Here is a 19,436-nt window from a genome sequence, read left to right as displayed (position 1 = left end):
GCAGCCTCCTGTTGAGCCAGACCAACATGCAGTTGTGAGTACTCTTAATACTCCACAGATTATATGAGTTTACAGTAGAACAGCAATGTTGTTTATTTCTTTACTACAGGAAAATAATGAAGAAACATTGACAGCTGTTACAGAGGAGGAAGCAACAGAGACACTTTATGAGGTTTACATCTTTTAATACTTTGTGTACAGGAAATACAGGCGACCAATAAAGCCAGTTGAACAAAAAATCTGTTTATTCTTCTTTCAACATGTTGAGGTGATGGGTCAAAAGAAATGATTGTGACATATGGTGTCTCTGACTGCTCTTCCATCTTGTATGTCCGTGGGAGGGTCAGGATGTTCATGGTTTGGATCACTGCTGATGTTTGGTTCAGAAGGACAGTGTTCTCCTCTAATTGTGGCAATGTTGTGAAGAATCACACATGCCACAATAATGTCACATGCCCTTTCTGGGGTGACCCTGAGTCTTTGCAGGCACTGGAACCGGGCCTTAAGCATTCCGATAGTCATTTCAATTCTGGCTCTTGTCCTGCAATTAGCCAGATTATATCACTGCTGTGGGCCCGGTTCAGGGTCAGGGTAAGGGGTAAGCAAATAGGGTAAACATGGATACCCCCTATCACCAAGCAAGTAGCCAGTGAACTCTCCTAAGACAGAAGGGTACACTTCAGTTCAAATGTCCCTGAAGCAATTGGTCTTTATATATTTTAAAGTATTCTCAACTCACCATGTCCAAATTTTGTGCTCAGTGTACATTCACGGAATATTTGTGAGTCATGGACAGAGCCTGGCCACTTGGCTTCCACATTTGTGATAATGTTGGCAGCATCACATATGATCTTCACAGTGCAGAGAACACAAATTAGCATCCATTACTATAATGAAATAATTTGTTAGTTTGACATGCTACAGGGAACTATGTACCTGTACATTAATGCTGTGGAAAGACTTCCTGTTCACATAGTCTCCTTCATTTACTGAAGGAGCAATGATTGGAATGTGAGTGCCATCTGTACAGCCAATCACGCCTGGGAACCCTGAAAATAAATGTGCAATTTAAGTAGTAGTTCAAGTATCACCACATCATAAATTAAGTTTTGGTCATCCTGATACCTGCAATTTTGTGGCATCCCTCTTTGATAAATCTTGTGGGTCTGTGACCGGGGAACACCACAAACGAGTACAGGAGACGTTTCAGTGCAACTGTAACATTCCTGACTGCCCGACAGACGGTAGCCTTGGAAACGTGCTCAGCGTCACCAATATTATACAGAAAGCTCCCGTTTGCAAGAAACCGAAGTGCAATACAAATAATATGTACAGAACTGAGAGAATGTCCGCGATGTGTCACATGCGTAATATATGGCCTGAGGATGTTATTCAAATAACTTATAGATTGTGCTGAGACACGGTAACGTTCGCACAGAAAATCATCAGGAAATGATAAAATGTCCAAACGCGCTCTGATCACTCTCTCCCGGCGGAGAGCTCTGCGGAGAATTTGGGCTTCACGATCTACTGGCTCTTCAAGGAAGTGGCACGCCATGTCCGACACTTCCTACTGTCAGGTTTCCGACAAAGGGGCGGAGACAGTCAGGGTTAGTTGTAGTAAACCTGCTAGGGGGCAGGTTAGCTTCACGGAGTGTGTCGTCATAGTGACTCACTCAGGCTGCAGCTGAACTCGCTTTGTGAAACCGAAAACCCAGAGTTTTCGTTAACTCAGGGTATACTTACTCAGTTTTTCCACTAAACCGGCTTCCTGAAACAGGGCCCTGATCACTTGGTTGTGATTATTTGTTGCTACTTTTGGTTTTGTGTTGTAGCAGATCAGGTAATCATTTTGGATTTGTGACTGTTGTGCTCCTTTGTGTTGGTCACATGTTACTTTTTGTCTGTTCAGTGTGGCAACTTCAAATCCTCATGCCCATCCATGCTTAGAGATGCCAACTATAACGTGAACACTGTGCTTCTGTTAGCTTTAACTTTTATTCCAGGTTTGTGGGTCAAGGAACTGAAGGCTTCAGAGGGGCTTTTAATAAATTTAAGGGTCCTAGAGGAACCCTTTTAAGGGAGGAGGTGTTACGTCCCTCTGCAGCTTTTAATCGTCTCAGTGTTTTCAGCTGGTGCTAATTGGCCACACCTAGTCAGGTGTGGATAAAAGCATACCTGAGGCAAGCTTTCCGGCAGTGCACTAGTCTTTGCCTTGGTGGTACCAGCCATTTTAGCCAACCTGGTTTTCCATTTTCGGATGAAACCTCTCCTCACCCACACTCTGTTGTTCGTCTCCTTTTTTTGTGTTGCGGCTTTTGAGCCGGGTCGTAACACACACCTTCTGCTTTTGGGCACTCCAGTGATGTTGCAGCTCTGAAATATGGCCAAACTGGTGGCAAGTGGCATCTTGGCAGCTGCATGCTTGACTTTTCTCAGTTCATGGGCAGTTATTTTGCGCTTCTTGCGACCCTGTTGACTATTTTGAATGAAACACTTGATTGTTCGATGATCACACTTCAGAAGCTTTGCAATTTTGAGACTGCTGCATCCCTCTGCAAGATATCTAACTATTTTTGACTTTTCTGAGCCTGTCAAGTCCTTCTTTTGACCCATTTTGCCAAAGGAAAGTACGTTGCCTAATAATTATGCACACCTGATATAGGGTGTTAATGTCATTAGACCACACCCCTTCTCATTACAGAGAGGCACATCACCTAATATGCTTAATTGGTAGTAGGCTTTCGAGCCTATACAGCTTGGAGTAAGACAACATGCATGAAGAGGATGGTGTGGACAAAATACTCATTTGCCTAATAATTCTGCACTCCCTGTAATCTTCTAGACAAAAAAGTCTAAATATTGAACATTCCTTTTTTAACCTTTTATGAAACATCATATATATGAATATGAATATTAATCTATATTAATCCAAATAGGTTGCTTTAGTGTTTCCAAGTAATATCTATCTTTGGGGCCTGCTGTCCAGCCTCTGAAACCAAGTCAGATAAAAAACCAAGTGCCATGATCAACAGGGGAGCTGCCATAGTAGGTGTGACTGATACGATTTGACCCGCGAGACTACTCAGATTTCTTCGTATCAGGGTGAGCAGGGAAGACACCTGGACAACTTGCCTAATTCACCCATTCACACACGCACTTTTTCTAAGCTTTTATTTCTATATAAATGCTGGTTATCTAACATTCACTCGCATTCATATTCCAATAGCTACAAGACTGCCCCCTGCTGGATGATCCACAGCTGCCCTCAGGAGCTCTGATAGACCAGGCCAAACACCTGGGCAACCTGACCTCTGTTAGTGTTCTTTGTTTTTTCTTTCTCTTGGGAAGTACAGGACAATGACTACCTTTTAAAAGATTTAATTCATTTCAGCAGTTGAAATTAGAAGTTCCAGCATGCTGGACCTCAATGTGAATCAGCGATCTGCTTCACAAACAGGATGACCCTGTAAGTGGGCAATACAGTATAATACCACAACAAAAACAAATACTATTATGACTCTTTTCTGGGAAACATGCAACCGGTCCTGCCATCTCCTGACTGGATCTTCTTCTGCACTTCATCCATGTCTGACCTCGTCTGCATCTTCTCCTTCCCCTTGAAAGAGATTTTCTTTTCTAACCTTGCTACATTAATATTATCTAGCAATTCTCAGTCTGTTGTTTTCTACTTATTATACAAGTTTTTGTAACCATCTGCTTCACCCTGCTGTAACAGTTCGTCCCAAACAGGCTCCTTTGCGCTGCATTGTGTTGTGTTTTTAAGAAGACTAGGAGACTCAGGTTGATTGTTGCTAATTCATTTCCTGAATCAAATCAAATCACTTTTATTGTCACATCTCATGTGCAGGTACATTGGTACAGTACATGTGAGTGAAATTCTTGTGTGTGAGCTTCACAAGCAACAGAGTTGTGCAAAACACAATAACGTAAAAAAAGCAAAATATAAGAATGGCTAAATCTGAGACAAATAAATATATGTACAATATATAATAGTATATGCATTTCATATACTATTTGGAAACATAATGGTGTTCGATCAGTGCAAATGGCTCATGACACACAATTTCACACAGCACAATACGGCAACATATCCCATTCTGCTTCAGCATACAGTTTTACACGATATTAAACAAATGAAAAATATATAAAACTGGTGTTGGACGTGTCCACTGAGCACTTATTACAATCTGTGCCCGTCAGTTGCTCAAACAAGTTTTATGTATCTATAATGCTTAACTATGTTATGTGTGGAACAACACAACTAACCTCTGGTATGGCTACAGGAGACTGGCAGCGATTACTGCAGCCAGCCTCACCTAATCGGCCACACCAAGAGGAAGCCGCTGTTTCCCAATTACACTGAGATTTGTTGGAAAGTGGAATAATACCATATAAACACTGTTACATCCGCGACAAATATCTCTGTAGCTCAGCATGTTAGTCTCAATAATTCAATCCAATCATAGCACTGTATTGATGCTTTTGAACTTTGTTAACCCTTTAAAGCCGGTGATAGCGGGCAGTCACAAGCTTTTGCAAACTATTATTTGAACTCTTACCTAAACATGAATCTAACTACTGTTTGTGTGTGTGTGTGTCTCAACCTCCAACGCACTCAGCCTCACTCCGCCCGTCGGCGCTTCTAACCTTTTACCAGACAGAAGCTCTCTGTGATAGGTGTAACAATCTTAACTAAGAACATGTGTGATCTATTAAATAAATGCTTTGATGAAATGATATTTAATGTAATGGTAATGATGATGTTATTAATAGTAGCAGTAAAATATTTCCCTGATCTCCACAGTTCACATGTAAAGCATCATTATCGCACTGACTAACAGTAGTGGTGAAACGCTGCAGTGAATGTGTCCTAATGTCAATATTATCTTATGTGGAGAGTTGTAGTTACTGACAGTGACCACTCTCTTAGTTACTCAGCGACATAACTTCAGGTATAACTGTGTGGGTTTCTTTTTCGTTGTTATGATGGTGCTTCGTCACCATGGAAATGTTATAGTCACATTTAGTAAATCATCCTTATACAAGTTAGACACTCGTTATAGTTACACATACTTATTTTAATACTAGACACATTGAGACATTTTCCCCAATACAATCAAATGTTTTTACAGTTTTTCTGTTTCTTATCGAGGCTTTTATTGTGAAACATTAGCAGCAGGAAGTGTGTTTTTCTTTGTGAAGACAAACCAAGTGTAAATGTGTGTGTTGGTGAGCTCACAGTGTTTGTGCTCCTCTTTTCTCTCTGTGGCCTCAGAAATGCTCACTCTGTTTGTACATCACTTATTTTCAAATGATAATGCTTTTAAACAACTTTTGTTAAAAATATTAATTCAACTGTAAATTGTAAATTCAGAACTGTTATTGATCCTTTTTACCTTAAAGTGTATATTTATTTACTCCCTTTACCTTACCCTAGTCTTAAAGTGCATATTTATTTCTTACTCTTCTTATATTATATATTATATTTATTGATTTTTGGGGTTTTTTTTGCACTGAATGGAACTGGTGCCTTGTTGTCTCATCTCTCTATATACTGTAATACACATAGCAGAGATGGCAATAAAGTTGACTTTGACTTTGAAATGGAGATAAAATTACATCATGAGGGAATTTTTCCGACCCTGTCCATCAAAAAGACGATAAGGAGAAAGTGTGAGGCGACCTCTGGGTTGAAGTGAGTGCAGAAGTGAAAACAAGAAAAGATGAAGTGAAAGCAGCTGAAATATTACAGACTGCTCCCAACAGCTTCACATGTAGGATCACACAGAGATCATCACCTGGGACACCAAGATCAAAAGAGAGGAACTTTGAGAAGGAAGGAAACACGAGAAAGGGATGGGACGCTGTTTCACGGTGTGGAACTTATGAGGCGCACATGTAACCATGGATAAAACTGTTACAATAATACAACAGGAAATGATACAATACAAAAAATAAGAATAAATATGATTAAACAGAAAGTCATCGTGAGTCACATTCATGCTGTAAACAATTGAACAAACGTGTGTAAAAATTCTTGTTAAAACTAGAAAACAGGTTCTGATTGAACGAGTGTTTTGTGTTTGCTATGTTTGCTCCTTTAATGGAACCTTTTCCACTTCTTCCTGTAAGAGAGAGTTAGCTTTGTGAAAAAATAAATAAATAAATAAATCTAGTGACTCCAGAGAGAAAAATCCGGGATTTGGAAAACACAAAGGTCTTCTTACTCAAAGAAAAACTGTGGATTTGATCTGATCACGGTGACAAAGAACTAAACTGTGTAAAAGTGTGATAATTTGGACTGTTGACTCATGTTATATGATGACGATATTTTCTTGTTTTGAGCTGAAATAGATTTTTCTATAGGAACTCTGTGTTTAAGCACCAATGCACCAAACTGGGATTGAGAACAATTTAGAGCTCATGCAAAGAAAGACAGAACCTGCTCATCGTGACTAGTAGTGGGCATAAATTCCATGAACTCATAGCACCAAGTGGCTTTATTAGCCCTACAGAACAGACTGGTCTGAGACCCTCATATTGTCTTAAATAAGTTCATTGTGAAGCTAAAGTTTTAGTTTAAATCTTATTCGTGAATCAAGAAATAAAGCTTAAAGAACAACCTCGGTGTGTCATTTAGAACAAAGCTGGAATAACTAAAATGATCTTATCTATGGAAGGTTAAGTGTGACTTACTCAACTGTCACTGATTTGTTTTGTTTCTCTGTTTGTGTTTTATTAAAGATGCCGGCTTTTCATTTAAAGTTTTCCAGTTCCGATCTTTTCACTGTGCTTTGCTCCAAAACTCCTGCCAACCTAGAACTGGTCCAGTAGCTTTCATATTTGTCTTACAGTACAGCAGTTCCAGGAAACACACAGACAAACACAGACACACACATTACAGTGTTGCCTTCAGTTCAATTTTATTCATATAGCACAGCTGTCAGCTAAAGGTGCTTTATATTTACATCTTATATTATAAGTTAAGACAATAATACAGTAACTCATAATTAAAGGCAGAGAGTTGTATACAAACATGGTGAATGAAGAAGAAACACTCAGTCACCAGCAGTGATATGGTACTACAAGGTCATTAAGATAAGATGGGGCCTGATTATTTAAGACCTTGTATGTGAGGAGCAGGATTTTGAATCATGGGTTTAACATTAAACCCAATTGCCCCTGGTGAGAGGCGGCGGGCTGGGGTGGGTATTCTAATATCCCCTCGGCTTGCTGCCTGTACGTTGGGGTTTTTCCCGGTGGACGAGAGGGTTTGTTCCCTGCGCCTTAGGGTCGGGGAACGGGTCCTGACTGTCATCTGCGCTTATGTGCCGAGTGGCAGTTCAGAGTACCCAGCCTTCTTAGAGTCCCTGGGGGGGGGGGGGGGGGGGGGTGCTGGAAGGTGCTCCACCTGGAGACTCTGTTGTCCTGCTGGGAGACTTCAATGCTCACGTGGGTAACGACAGCGAGACCTGGAGGGGCGTGATTGGGAGGAACGGCCTCCCTGATCTGAACCCGAGCGGTGCTTTGTTATTGGACTTCTGTGCTAATCACAGTTTGGCCATAACGAACACCCTGTTCGAACATAAGAGTGTCCATAAGTGCACATGGCACCAGGACGCTCTAGGCCGTAGGTCGATGATCGATTTTGTAATCGTATCAGCAGACCTGCGACCATATGTTCTGGACACTCGGGTAAAGAGAGGGGCTGAGCTGTCAACTGATCACCACCTGGTGGTGAGTTGGATCAGGTGGCGGGGGAGGACACTGGACAGACCTGGTACGCCTAAACGCGTAGTGAGGGTGTGCTGGGAACGTCTAGCAGAGGCCCCAGTCCGCGAGATCTTCAACGCACACCTCCGGCAGAGCTTCAACAGCATTCCGAGGGAGACTGGGGACATTGAGTCCGAATGGACCATGTTCAGCGTCTCCATTGCCGAAGCTGCTGCATTGAGCTGCGGCCGCAGGGTGGTTGGTGCCTGCCGTGGTGGTAATCCCCGAACCAAATGGTGGACACCAGAGGTGAAGGGAGCCACCAGGCTGAAGAAGGAGTCCTATCTGGCTTGGTTAGCCTGTGGGACTCCGGAGGCAGCTGACAGGTATCGACAGGCCAAGCGGAATGCGGCTCGGGCAGTGGCTGAAGCAAAAACTCGGGTGTGGGAGGAGTTCAGAGAGGCCATGGAAAAAGACTTTCGGACTGCCTCGAAGAGATTCTGGCAAACCGTCAGGCGTCTCAGGAGGGGAAAGCGGTGCTCTACCTGCACTGTGTATAGTGCTGGTGGAGCGCTGTTGACGTCGACTGAGAAAATTGTCAGGCGGTGGAAGGAATACTTCAAGGACCTCCTTAATCCCACTGACACGTCTTCCGAGGAGGAAGCAGAGTCTGGGGATGAGGGGAATGACCCGCCAATTTCCGGGGGCGAGGTCACTGAGGCAGTTAAACAACTCCTTGGTGGCAGAGCCCCTGGTGTTGATGAGGTCCGCCCCGAGTTCCTGAAGGCTCTGGACGTTGTAGGGCTGTCCTGGTTGACACGCCTTTGCAATGTTGCGTGGAGATCAGGGGCAGTACCTGTGGACTGGCAGACCGGGGTGGTGGTCCCCATCTTTAAGAAGGGGGACCGGAGGGTGTGTTCCAACTACAGGGGGATCACACTCCTCAGCCTCCCTGGGAAAGTCTATGCCAGGGTGCTGGAAAGGAGAGTTCGTCCGCTAGTCGAACCTCGGATACAGGAGGAACAATGCGGTTTTCGTCCTGGTCGCGGAACACTGGACCAGCTCTTTATCCTCTTGAGGGTACTTGAGGGTGCATGGGAGTTTGCCCAACCAGTCTACATGTGTTTTGTGGACTTGGAGAAGGCATTCGACCGTGTCCCTCGGGGTGTCCTGTGGGAGGTGCTGCGGGAGTATGGGGTGTCTGGCCCATTGCTACGGGCCATTCGATCCCTATACAACCGTTGCAGGAGCTTGGTTCGCATTGCCGGCAATAAGTCGGACTCGTTCCCGGTGGGTGATGGGCTCCGCCAGGGCTGCCCTTTGTCTCCGGTTCTGTTCATAATTTTTATGGACAGGATTTCTAGGCGCAGCCAAGTGGCGGAGGACTTTCGCTTTGGTGGCCTCAGAATCTCATCTCTGATTTTTGCGGATGATGTGGTTCTGTTGGCTTCATCAGGTGAGGGCCTCCAGCTCGCACTGGAACGGTTCGCAGCCGAGTGTGAAGCAGCGGGAATGAGGATCAGCACCTCCAAATCTGAGGCCATGGTTCTCAGCCGGAAAAGGGTGGAGTGCCCTCTCCGGGTCGGGGATGAGTTCCTGCCCCAAGTGGAGGAGTTCAAGTATCTCGGGGTCTTGTTCGCGAGTGATGGGAGAAGGGAACCGGAGATCGACAGACGGATTGGGGCTGCAGCTGCAGTAATGCGGACGCTGCACCGGTCCGTCATGGTGAAGAGGGAGCTGAGTGTAAAAGCGAAGCTCTCAATTTATCGGTCGATCTACGTCCCTACCCTCACCTATGGCCACGAGCTGTGGGTAGTGACCGAAAGAACGAGATCGCGGATACAAGCGGCGGAAATGAGCTTCCTCCGAAGGGTGGCTGGCCTCTCCCTTAGAGATAGGGTGAGAAGTTCGGCCATCCGGGAGGGGCTCAGAGTAGAGCCGCTGCTGCTCCACATCGAAAGGAGTCAGCTGAGGTGGTTCGGGCATCTGACAAGTATGACCCCTGGGCGCCTCCTGGGTGAGGTGTTCCAGGCATGTCCCACCGGGAGGAGGTCCCGGGGCAGACCCAGGACACGCTGGAGAGATTATATCTCTCGGCTGGCCTGGGAACGCCTTGGTATTCCCCCGGCTGCTGCCCCCGCGACCCGGCCTCGGATAAGCGGTTGAAGATGGATGGATGGATGGATGGGTTTAACATTAATATTAAAGTACATATAGAGCTTAATGCACTCCACTCAGTTTTCCTGAAATGCACATCTTACAGTTGACTTTTTACAACCTGGAACAAAGATTTCAAGAATTTCATTGTAGAATACACCAGGCACAGACACACGCACACATAGGTAGGTACAGCCAACTTCCACATTTATTCAAGTGTTTGTTGTTTTGACAGCTGACTCAGTCACACAGTCTGACAGCTCACGAGCCCAGCTGATCTCTCTCCTGGCCGCTCCTCCTCGTCTCACTATAAACACAGCGGAGGGAGACCATCATCAGTCCATAAACAACATCAGCTGTTCTTACCGGCCTCGCAGCGCCGCCCTGTTGAGCCTTCCGCTCCACTCCTCCCCTGCAGCTGCGCCCAGGGCCACGCCTCCGCCACACACCCCCACCGCCCGTTCGAGGCCGGGGAGCCGTCCGGCCGAGCCAACTCCCCCCCCCCCCGCGAGCGAGAGAGGAAATCGGCCACTGCCATCTGCGCCCCCGGCCTATGGATCACCTTGAACTTAAAGGGCTGCAACGCCAGATACCACCGGGTGATCCGGGCGTTGGCATCCTTCATGCGGTGGAGCCACTGCAGCGGGGCGTGGTCCGAACAGAGGGTGAATGAGCGTCCCAGGAGGTAATAGCGCAGGGAGCCGACCGCCCACCGGATGGCCAGGCACTCCTTCTCCACGGTGCTGTACCGGCGCTCGCGCTCTGCTAGCTTCCGGCTGATGTATAGGACAGGGCGGTCGGCCCCCCTCACCTGCTGGGACAAAACGGCTCCCAGCCCTCTGTCCGAGGCGTCAGTCTGCAGAACAAAAGGGAGGGAAAAGTTAGGAGTGTGAAGCAGCGGCTCCCCACAGAGAGCCTTTTTCACCTGCACAAACGCCGCCTGGCACGGCCCCGTCCACTGGACCAGATCCGGGGCACCCTTTCGAGTGAGATCGGTCAGGGGGCTGGTTAGCTGCGCAAACCCCGGCACAAAGCGACGATAGTAACCCGCCAACCCCAAGAACCGTCTCACCTCCTTTTTCGTCCTGGGGCGCGGGCAGGATGCGATAGCCGCCGTCTTCTCCACCTGTGGACGCACCTGCCCGCCCCCTAGGTGGTACCCCAGATACTGCACCTCCCTCCGTCCAACCGCGCACTTCTTCGGATTGGCCGTGAGCCCCGCCCCCCTCAGGGACTCCAGGACCGCGGCCACCCGCAGCACATGCTCCGCCCAGGTGTCTCTGTGGATGATCACGTCATCCAGGTAGGCGGCAGCATACGCTGCGTGCGGACGCAGTACCCGGTCCATGAGACGCTGGAAAGTGGCCGGGGCCCCGAACAGGCCAAACGGAAGTGTCACGAACTGGTACAAACCGTACGGAGTGGAGAAGGCCGTTTTCTCCCTGACCTCGGCAGACAAGGGAATCTGCCAATAGCCCTTGGTTAAGTCCAGTGTCGTGAAAAAGCGGGCCGTGCCTAACCGGTCCAGGAGCTCGTCGACCCGAGGCATGGGGTAGGCATCAAAGCGTGGCACTTCGTTCACCCTGCGATAGTCGACACAGAACCGTATAGACCCATCCTTCTTCGCCACCAGAACGATGGGGCTACACCAGGCGCTGTGCGACTCTTCTATTACTCCCATCCTCAGCATTTCCGCCAATTCCCTCTGCACGATTTTTCGCTTATGCTCCGGGAGCCTGTAGGGCCGTGAACGCACCGTCACGCCGGGCTGCGTCACGAAATGGTGCTCGATGAGGGACGTCCGGCCGGGCAGGGGGGAGAACACGTCCGCAAAACGCTGTTGCAACGCGACAACATCCGCTCTCTGGGCCTGTGTGAGATGGTCATCACAAGGGAGGGAGGTGGGAATGATAGAATTTGGCACCTCAGGCCCCAACTCATCTCTCTCCTTCACCAAGCTCACCAGAGAAGCAGTTTCAACCTCTCGCCACAGTTTGAGGAGATTGAGGTGATAAATCTGCGTGGCTCCTCCCCTGTCCGACCGAGCGACCTCATAGTCCACGTCCCCGACTCGCCGTGTGACCACAAAGGGTCCTTGCCACTTGGCGAGCAACTTTGAGCTGGAAGAAGGGAGTAACACAAGCACTTTATCTCCCGGTGAAAATTGCCTGAGCCTAGCCCCTCTGTCATACAGGCGTTGCTGACGCTGCTGAGCCTGGAGCAAATTCTCCCGTGACAACCTCCCCAAAGTGTGGAGTTTTGCTCTCAGGTCCAACACGTACTGAATCTCATTTTTGGCGGGGCTCGGACCGTCCTCCCAGCTTTCTTTAATCAGGTCGAGCACCCCACGTGGCCTCCTGCCGAACAGCAGCTCAAAGGGAGAAAATCCCGTGGAGGCCTGCGGCACCTCCCGCACTGCGAATAACAGAGGGTCTAGCCAGTGATCCCAATTGCGTTCATCCTCGTTAATGAACTTCCGAATCATGGACTTTAAAGTCTTATTCAGCCGCTCCACCAGCCCGTCAGTCTGAGGGTGGTAGACGCTGGTCCGAATAGATTTAATGCCCAGTAATTCTTACAGTTCCCGCAGTGTACGAGACATAAACGACGTGCCCTGGTCAGTCAGTATCTCTTTCGGGATTCCGACTCGGGAGATGACCTGAAACAGTGCCTGCGCCACACTCTTTGCAGAGATGGTGCGCAGCGGAACTGCTTCCGGGTACCGCGTTGCGTAATCCACCAGGACTAACACAAAGCGGTAGCCGCGTGCACTCCGGTGAAACGGCCCGATGAGGTCCATGCCGATGCGCTCAAACGGGACCTCAATGAGGGGGAGAGGGCGCAGCGGCGCCTTCGGTATGGCCGGCTGGTTAACAAGTTGGCAGTCCGGGCAGGACGCGCACCAGCGGCGCACATCCGCTCGGATGCCCGGCCAATAAAATCGGGCCGTTATTCGCTCCAGAGTTTTCTCATAGCCCATATGCCCTGCCATGGGGTTATAGTGGGCCGCCTGGAAAAGCGTTTCCCGGCGGCCCTGCGGCACCAACAACTGGGTGTGTGTTTCCTCTGTCTGAGTGTCACGACTCACTCGATATAATCGGTCGTTTAATACGACGAAACGCGGGTAGGTCTGCGCGGCCTCAGGGCGCACCACGTGACCATCAATAGCCATCACTTGGTCAAAGGCTGAGCGTAGGGTGCCGTCACGAGACTGCTCCAGTGGGAAATCGCCCATGGGGGACACTTCCGGGGCCGGCGGGACGTCCCGTGAGGGACCCGCCGGCTCCTCCCCCCCGGAGTCAGTGTCGGACGACCCCGCGTCACCGCTGAACGCCGCGCACACGCTACACCCCGCTTCCGGTCGTGATCGCACCCCCGCGTACTGCCCCAGTAGCTGATGAAACCCCGGCCAATTGGTACCCAGAATCAGGGGGTGCGACAGGCGCGGGCTAACCGCCGCCGTTACTCTATGCGTTTTGCCCTTATACTTTAATAACAGCGGCACTATGGGATACCTGTGAACGTCACCATGCACACACCTCACCTCCACCCATTCTGCCTCCAGCAATGCCCTGGGGCGAACCAAGCTTTGGTGTACGAGGGTCTGCGTGCAGCCCGTGTCCACCAACGCCTGGCGTATACCCCCTCGAGTCCTTACCGGAATACTGCATGTCCCTCCTGGACCGGGGGAGGGTGCTGGGGCGCCAGCAACACGAAACACCTGCCCCACTTCCATAAGCGGACAATCCCTCCTCAGGTGCCCCGGCTGCCCGCACTTCCAACACTCCGGCCCCGGCGTTTGTGCTGCTCTCCGTGGCTTGGGGGCGGCTCCACTTGGCTCGGCTCCCCTGGACGGCACCAACGCCGCGAAAGGGTTAGTGGGGCTCAGCGCCGGCAGCCGCTCTGCCTGCCCTGGTGCCGGCACACGGCGCCTCGGGGCCGGCACTGGGGCCTGTTTGTTCGGCCTCCGTCCGGCGTCCCCGGGTTCCCCTGCTCCAGCGGCAAGGTGGTCCTCCGCCAGCGTCACCGCTACCTCCAAGCTTGCGGGCCGGTGGCACCGGACCCATCTCGCCGTCTCCGCTGGCAATCCCTCCGTGAACTGCTCCAGCATCACCTTGTCCACCAGCTTCGTCTCCCCCTCCGATGTTCCCGGTTGCAGCCAGCGTACCGCCGCGTCGCGCAGCTGCCGGGCCCAGGCGAATGGTCGGTCCGTTGTAGCCAGCCGACAGGCCCGGAACCGCCGGCGGTGGTCTTCGGCGGTGAGCCCTAGCCTGTCCACCACCGCCCGGCTCACGTCCGCGAAGCTGCTCCTCGACGCCGGAGGCAGACTCGGGGCCGCTGTTTGTGCCTCCCCGGACAGCAGGGGGAGCAGCCTCGGAGCCCACTCCTCCCGCAGCCATTGGCAAGCCTCCGCCGTGGCACGGAAGGTCTCCAAAAAAACCTGTGGGTCGTCCCCGTCCCCCATCCGGGGCACCGCCACCGACAGTGGCGAGGGCTTCGGCGTGGCAGCGGCCCCGACCAGCCGCTCCAGAACTTGCGTCTGCCGGTCCGTCTGCTCCCGCAGCGCGGCCAGGTGGGCCCGCTGGTCGGCCGCCTGATCCCGGCTCATCGTCGCCATCTCCGCCAGCATCTGCGCCAAGAATTGCAGAGGCTGGGCGGGCGGCGCGGCCTGTGGGTCGGACATTTCCCCACCGGCACTTTCCTGGGTTTCGGCACCACTTGTAGAATACACCAGGCACAGACACACGCACACACAGGTAGGTACAGCCAACTTCCACATTTATTCAAGTGTTTGTTGTTTTGACAGCTGACTCAGTCACACAGTCTGACAGCTCACGAGCCCAGCTGATCTCTCTCCTGGCCGCTCCTCCTCGTCTCACTATAAACACAGCGGAGGGAGACCATCATCAGTCCATAAACAACATCAGCTGTTCTTACCGGCCTCGCAGCGCCTCCCTGTTGAGCCTTCCGCTCCACTCCTCCCCTGCAGCTGCGCCCGGGGCCACGCCTCCGCCACATTCATTTTATATCTGACATTTCAATTACACTTGATTGATTTGAAATATTCAAATTTTGTAAAATGACGGTTGGAAAAAAGTTCATTTCCTAAAAATCTATGTTCACATTCACTGAATTCAGATGGAATGATTCATCTTAGTACCTACATGTTAACATTTGTTTGCTAAAGGACTGAAGAGGAAGAAGTTCACAAGGAATCATTTAGAACAGTTTAAAACATCAACTGATTGAATCCATGAATCTGAAAACCTGTTTCTGAGTGAAACAGACAGACATGTACAGACTGAACTGTTCAACAGTCAGAGTGTTTCTCTAACAGAAGGACACTCTTTACACCCAACTCAGCACAGACGCACCGAGCAACCAGGATTGAACCCAAACCCAGGATAAAGAGTTTCAGTGAATGTTGTGTTGAAGGTGTGGAGGTGAATCAGAGTGTCAGAGGAGACTCTGTAGAAGGACAGAGTGCTAGCAGGACAGTCCACATACACTGCTACTCTGTTAGAGACAGAGGAGGAGGAGGAGATGGGTGTCACTTTGTTATTGTACATGACATAATGAGGATCATCTTCAGAGCAGATCAGACTCCAGGAATGATCGTTCCATCCATACACGCAGTCATAACTGTCTCCTTTTCTTCTGATTCTTCTGTAACTCACTGATATCTCAACCGTTTCTTTCCACTCGACCTCCCAGTAACAGCAACCAGTCAGACCAGTACTACACATCAGCTGATAAAAATAATCAAATCTGTCTGGATGATCAGGATATGACTGAACCTCCTCCACATGTGTCATCTTCCTGTTGTTGTCAGACAGTTTAATGTGTCTGTTTACTGTGTTTGTGTCGATTATGAGTTGACAGGAATCTGATGGAGAGAACAAACACAATCCAGCTGCAGTTATTGATCCATCATCTGTTCATTGATTGACACTTTGATGATAACTCCTGACATCAGAGATGTGACTGAGTGATGTGACCGTGTTAAGATGGTTGAATGAGTGCTGCTTTGTTTTCATGAATCACATTAAAAACACACTTACACTTCCTCAGACCTGGTCTCAACCATCAGACTGCAGCAGGCTCCACCCTGAAAGGAGGAGGAGGGTCAGACCAGCACAGTAAGCATGCACACATGGACATTACATGGCTCTCACACACATACTGTTAGACACTGATAAAGGAACAGTCCAACATTTTTACAAATACACTTCAATCCATACGTGGATCAAACTGATGATGATTTCTACTGATCTTGGATCTGTCAGTACACCACTGTGTTGAATGAAATATGAAAACTATTCATGTTCTGATCCTATTTCTCTCACAGAAAAATGTCTGCCTGTGTCACACAAACAGTGAGCCATGTATTTGTTTGTGAATAGTTTATGTCCTGCCATATTCAATTGTAGAAGAGCAGCAGAATATTCAGTACCTCACCCTCAAAACGCTTCATCATGATGTAGCATCATGATCGTTCCCACAGGAAATAATTGTCATGGATTTAAGAGCTGCTTTGAACCATCTTCTTCTCCAGGATATTTCAGATTTAACATTTCAATGTGATGATCTTTGTTATATTGTACTTCCTTTAAGATCTCTTAATACTGTCTCTGTCCTTTACTGCTGTGTTACATTCTTGATCCCACCATGCTTCACTTTTTCACTTCCTTCCTGCCTCTATAGCTTTCACTGGGCTCTTCTCCAAATTAGCTTTTCTACTGGGTTGTTTTCATGAGGATGTACACATCCTGGACAAGCAGGAACGCTGGTTTGAGCACAGAGTCAAGGAGGCCATTTACGTGAAAAGGGAAGGACCATCTCTGAATCAAGGAGGGGGCCTAATCTGTCACCATCTTACAATGCTGTGATTGCAGCCATCCCAACTCTTTGTGAATGCTACTCATGGCCATTGATCAGTGGAATCATATTTTGGAGATTTACTTACCTGGACGATTCACTTTGTGTCAAGACATTGGACTGTTTCCAGTTCCATTATTGTATATCGTGTATTGGCTTTTAAAATCCCATTGTGACCTTTGTCCATCTCCCTGTAGTTGTCAGTTTCTACCACAGCTCAAAAATAGAAGAATGATTTCAATCTAACAGTTCCAGTAGTTGTTTTGTTCTGGGATAAATATTTCTGTAATCTGAACTGTTAATAATACTGAATACATGTAGGTCTCCTACATTTCTATCCTTTATGGATCGTTTCATGTGATCCGTGTATGAAACAAACAGGAAGTGATTGAAGGACACAGGAAATGTTTCCAGCTGTTCCTCCTCTATCAGACATTCCCTCCATACCTGAGATTTTCCAGTGTCCAGCCTGGATCCTTCAATCAAGCCATTCCTGAGTCACCCGGATGATTGTAGCTCAGGTCCAGCTCTCTCAGATGGGAGGGGTTGGAGCTCAGAGCTGAGGCCAGAGAAGTACAGTCTTCCTCTGTGATCAGACAGCCTGACATACTGCAGACACACAAAACAACCATCCATCTGTGAACAACAAATTTCTGTTTTTCAGACACAATAACATTATTCAGTATTTACTTCTTTGTGTAGTATTTAATTTTTCTTTATTTATACACAAATATATTTCCAATGAAAACAGTCTTCAAAAGGACCATCTCCCATGACTGGTGGCAGAGTGAGGGCAAAAAGAAGAGATGAGAGAGAGAGAAAACCCAAAAAAACAAAACACAAACTAAAGAAAGAGATAAGCACATGCACCAGTGGCACATAAAAGCATCAGGGGTGAAAATAAGGGAATGGAGAAGAAAAGAGAGCACCATGGGAACTCTACTAAAAGCCTGACACTAAAGCAGCATAACTAAGGGATGATTCAGTGTCAACGAATCCATTCACGCTCACATTTTTTAAATCCACGTTCAAGGGCATTGTGAATCTTATCTGCTGAAAAAAAGATGACAATCTACATCCAAATTAAAACAAATTCATAACCAACATTCTCCAATGTTTTTTTTAAAGCCATATTTAAGAGTTTATGCTGCTCATCAGATTTCTGTTAGAATTCTGTTAGAATTTTATTATAATCATGGGGAATAAAGCGTTAAGATGTCTAGTTTCTTAATGTTTTACATCTAAATGTGCAGATGTGGCATTAATAAATAAATTTTTCCGCATTAAGAAAAAATAATAGACCCCTAAACATCCGGTTTGGATATTTTCTTAATAAAAATATAATATGGACAAATGACCCTAAATGTCTAACTTTACCAGTGTTAAGTAATTTTCTTTGAATACATCACTAAAGAAATGTGACTCTGAAAAATCTCAAACAATAATTCAAAGTCTAATAAAATTCTTTACGTGTTCACTTTTTTATAGAACAATTGAATATAGATTTTAAATGATAATCAGTGGAAAAGTTTGAAACCTGACCTGAGAGTTTCCAGTTTAAAGTTTGCACTCTTTAATCCAACAGACAGAAGCTTCACCCCTGAGTCCTGCAGGTCAGAGTTACTCAGGTCCAGCTCTTTCAGACTGCAGAACTGGGAGCTGAGAACTGAGGAGAAGAACTTCACAATCTTATTAATTACCTCCTCTTTGACTCCCATCACCCTCTGGAACACAAACTTGGAGTAATTAGGACCCTACACCACCGGGCAGAACATGTTCCCTCTAAGCCTGAAGGAAAAAAGAAGGAACACACACATGTAAAGGAAGCACTCAAAACGTGCGGCTATCCTAAATGGGCGTTTTTAAAGTCAGCAAAGAGGCACAGAAAAGAAGACCAGACACCAGCGAGGGAGGATAAGAAGGACAGACGCAACAACATTGTCATCCCCTATGTAGCCGGTGTATCAGAGAAACTCAGGAGAGTTTTCTCCAAGCATGACATCCCGGTGCATTTCAGACCCAGCAACACACTCAGACAGAAACTGGTTCACCCGAAAGACAAAACGCCAAAACACAGACTTAACAATGTGGTGTATGCTGTACAGTGCAGTGAGGAATGCTCAGACCTCTACATTGGAGAGACCAAACAGCCACTTCACAAGCGCATGTCACAACACAGAAGAGCCACCTCCACAGGACAAGACTCAGCAGTCCATCTGCATCTTAAGGATAAAGGACACTCTTTCGAGGATGCCAATGTTCACATTTTGGACAGAGAGGACAGATGGTTTGGAAGAGGAGTGAAAGAAGCCATCTATGTCCACTGTGAGCGACCATCTTTGAACAGAGGCGGGGTTTACGACACCAACTGTCTGCCATCTATAATCCAGTTTTGAGATCCCTTCCCAGACGCCTTAACGCCCACTCACATCCTGGGCCATCTGATCTCAGGAATTCGCATGATAAGGTGGGGCCAGGTTTCACACAATGAACTCACCCGAAACTCTGGCTGATTGGAGCCCACACCCAGTTTCACACCTTGGCTCAGGCGATTAGAGGATCATCAGGGGGTCCTTTTGTCCCTCTTTGGGGGTTACTCCCACTAGGCTTATATCTGGGACTCTCCACCATTTGACCTTAGAACTGAAGAAGCTTCTCGGATG

At 48.0% G+C, this 19,436-nt stretch overlaps 1 long non-coding RNA gene across 1 annotated transcript in view; it reads right to left on the bottom strand.

Annotated features, from left to right (window-relative positions):
- Positions 1-223: 223 nt before the first annotated feature.
- The window catches only part of LOC147333790 (uncharacterized), a 165,691-nt gene continuing 146,478 nt past the window's right edge, over positions 224-19,436 (bottom strand). The window contains exons 2-4 of the long non-coding RNA XR_015125856.1: positions 937-1,049; positions 740-851; positions 224-659 (exon numbers count right to left, since the gene is read on the bottom strand). This is a non-coding gene — a long non-coding RNA (uncharacterized LOC147333790). The remainder of the gene's footprint in view (positions 660-739; positions 852-936; positions 1,050-19,436) is intronic.

The sequence above is a fragment of the Aulonocara sp. 'chitande type north' Nkhata Bay genome, linkage group LG3 (assembly GCF_057382095.1).
Source record: "Aulonocara sp. 'chitande type north' Nkhata Bay isolate Kocher_YH1m ecotype deep benthic linkage group LG3, A_spYH_male_GT1.1, whole genome shotgun sequence".
In the NCBI taxonomy this organism is placed as follows: domain Eukaryota; kingdom Metazoa; phylum Chordata; class Actinopteri; order Cichliformes; family Cichlidae; genus Aulonocara; species Aulonocara sp. 'chitande type north' Nkhata Bay.
This window is presented reverse-complemented; position numbering and strand designations above follow the sequence as displayed.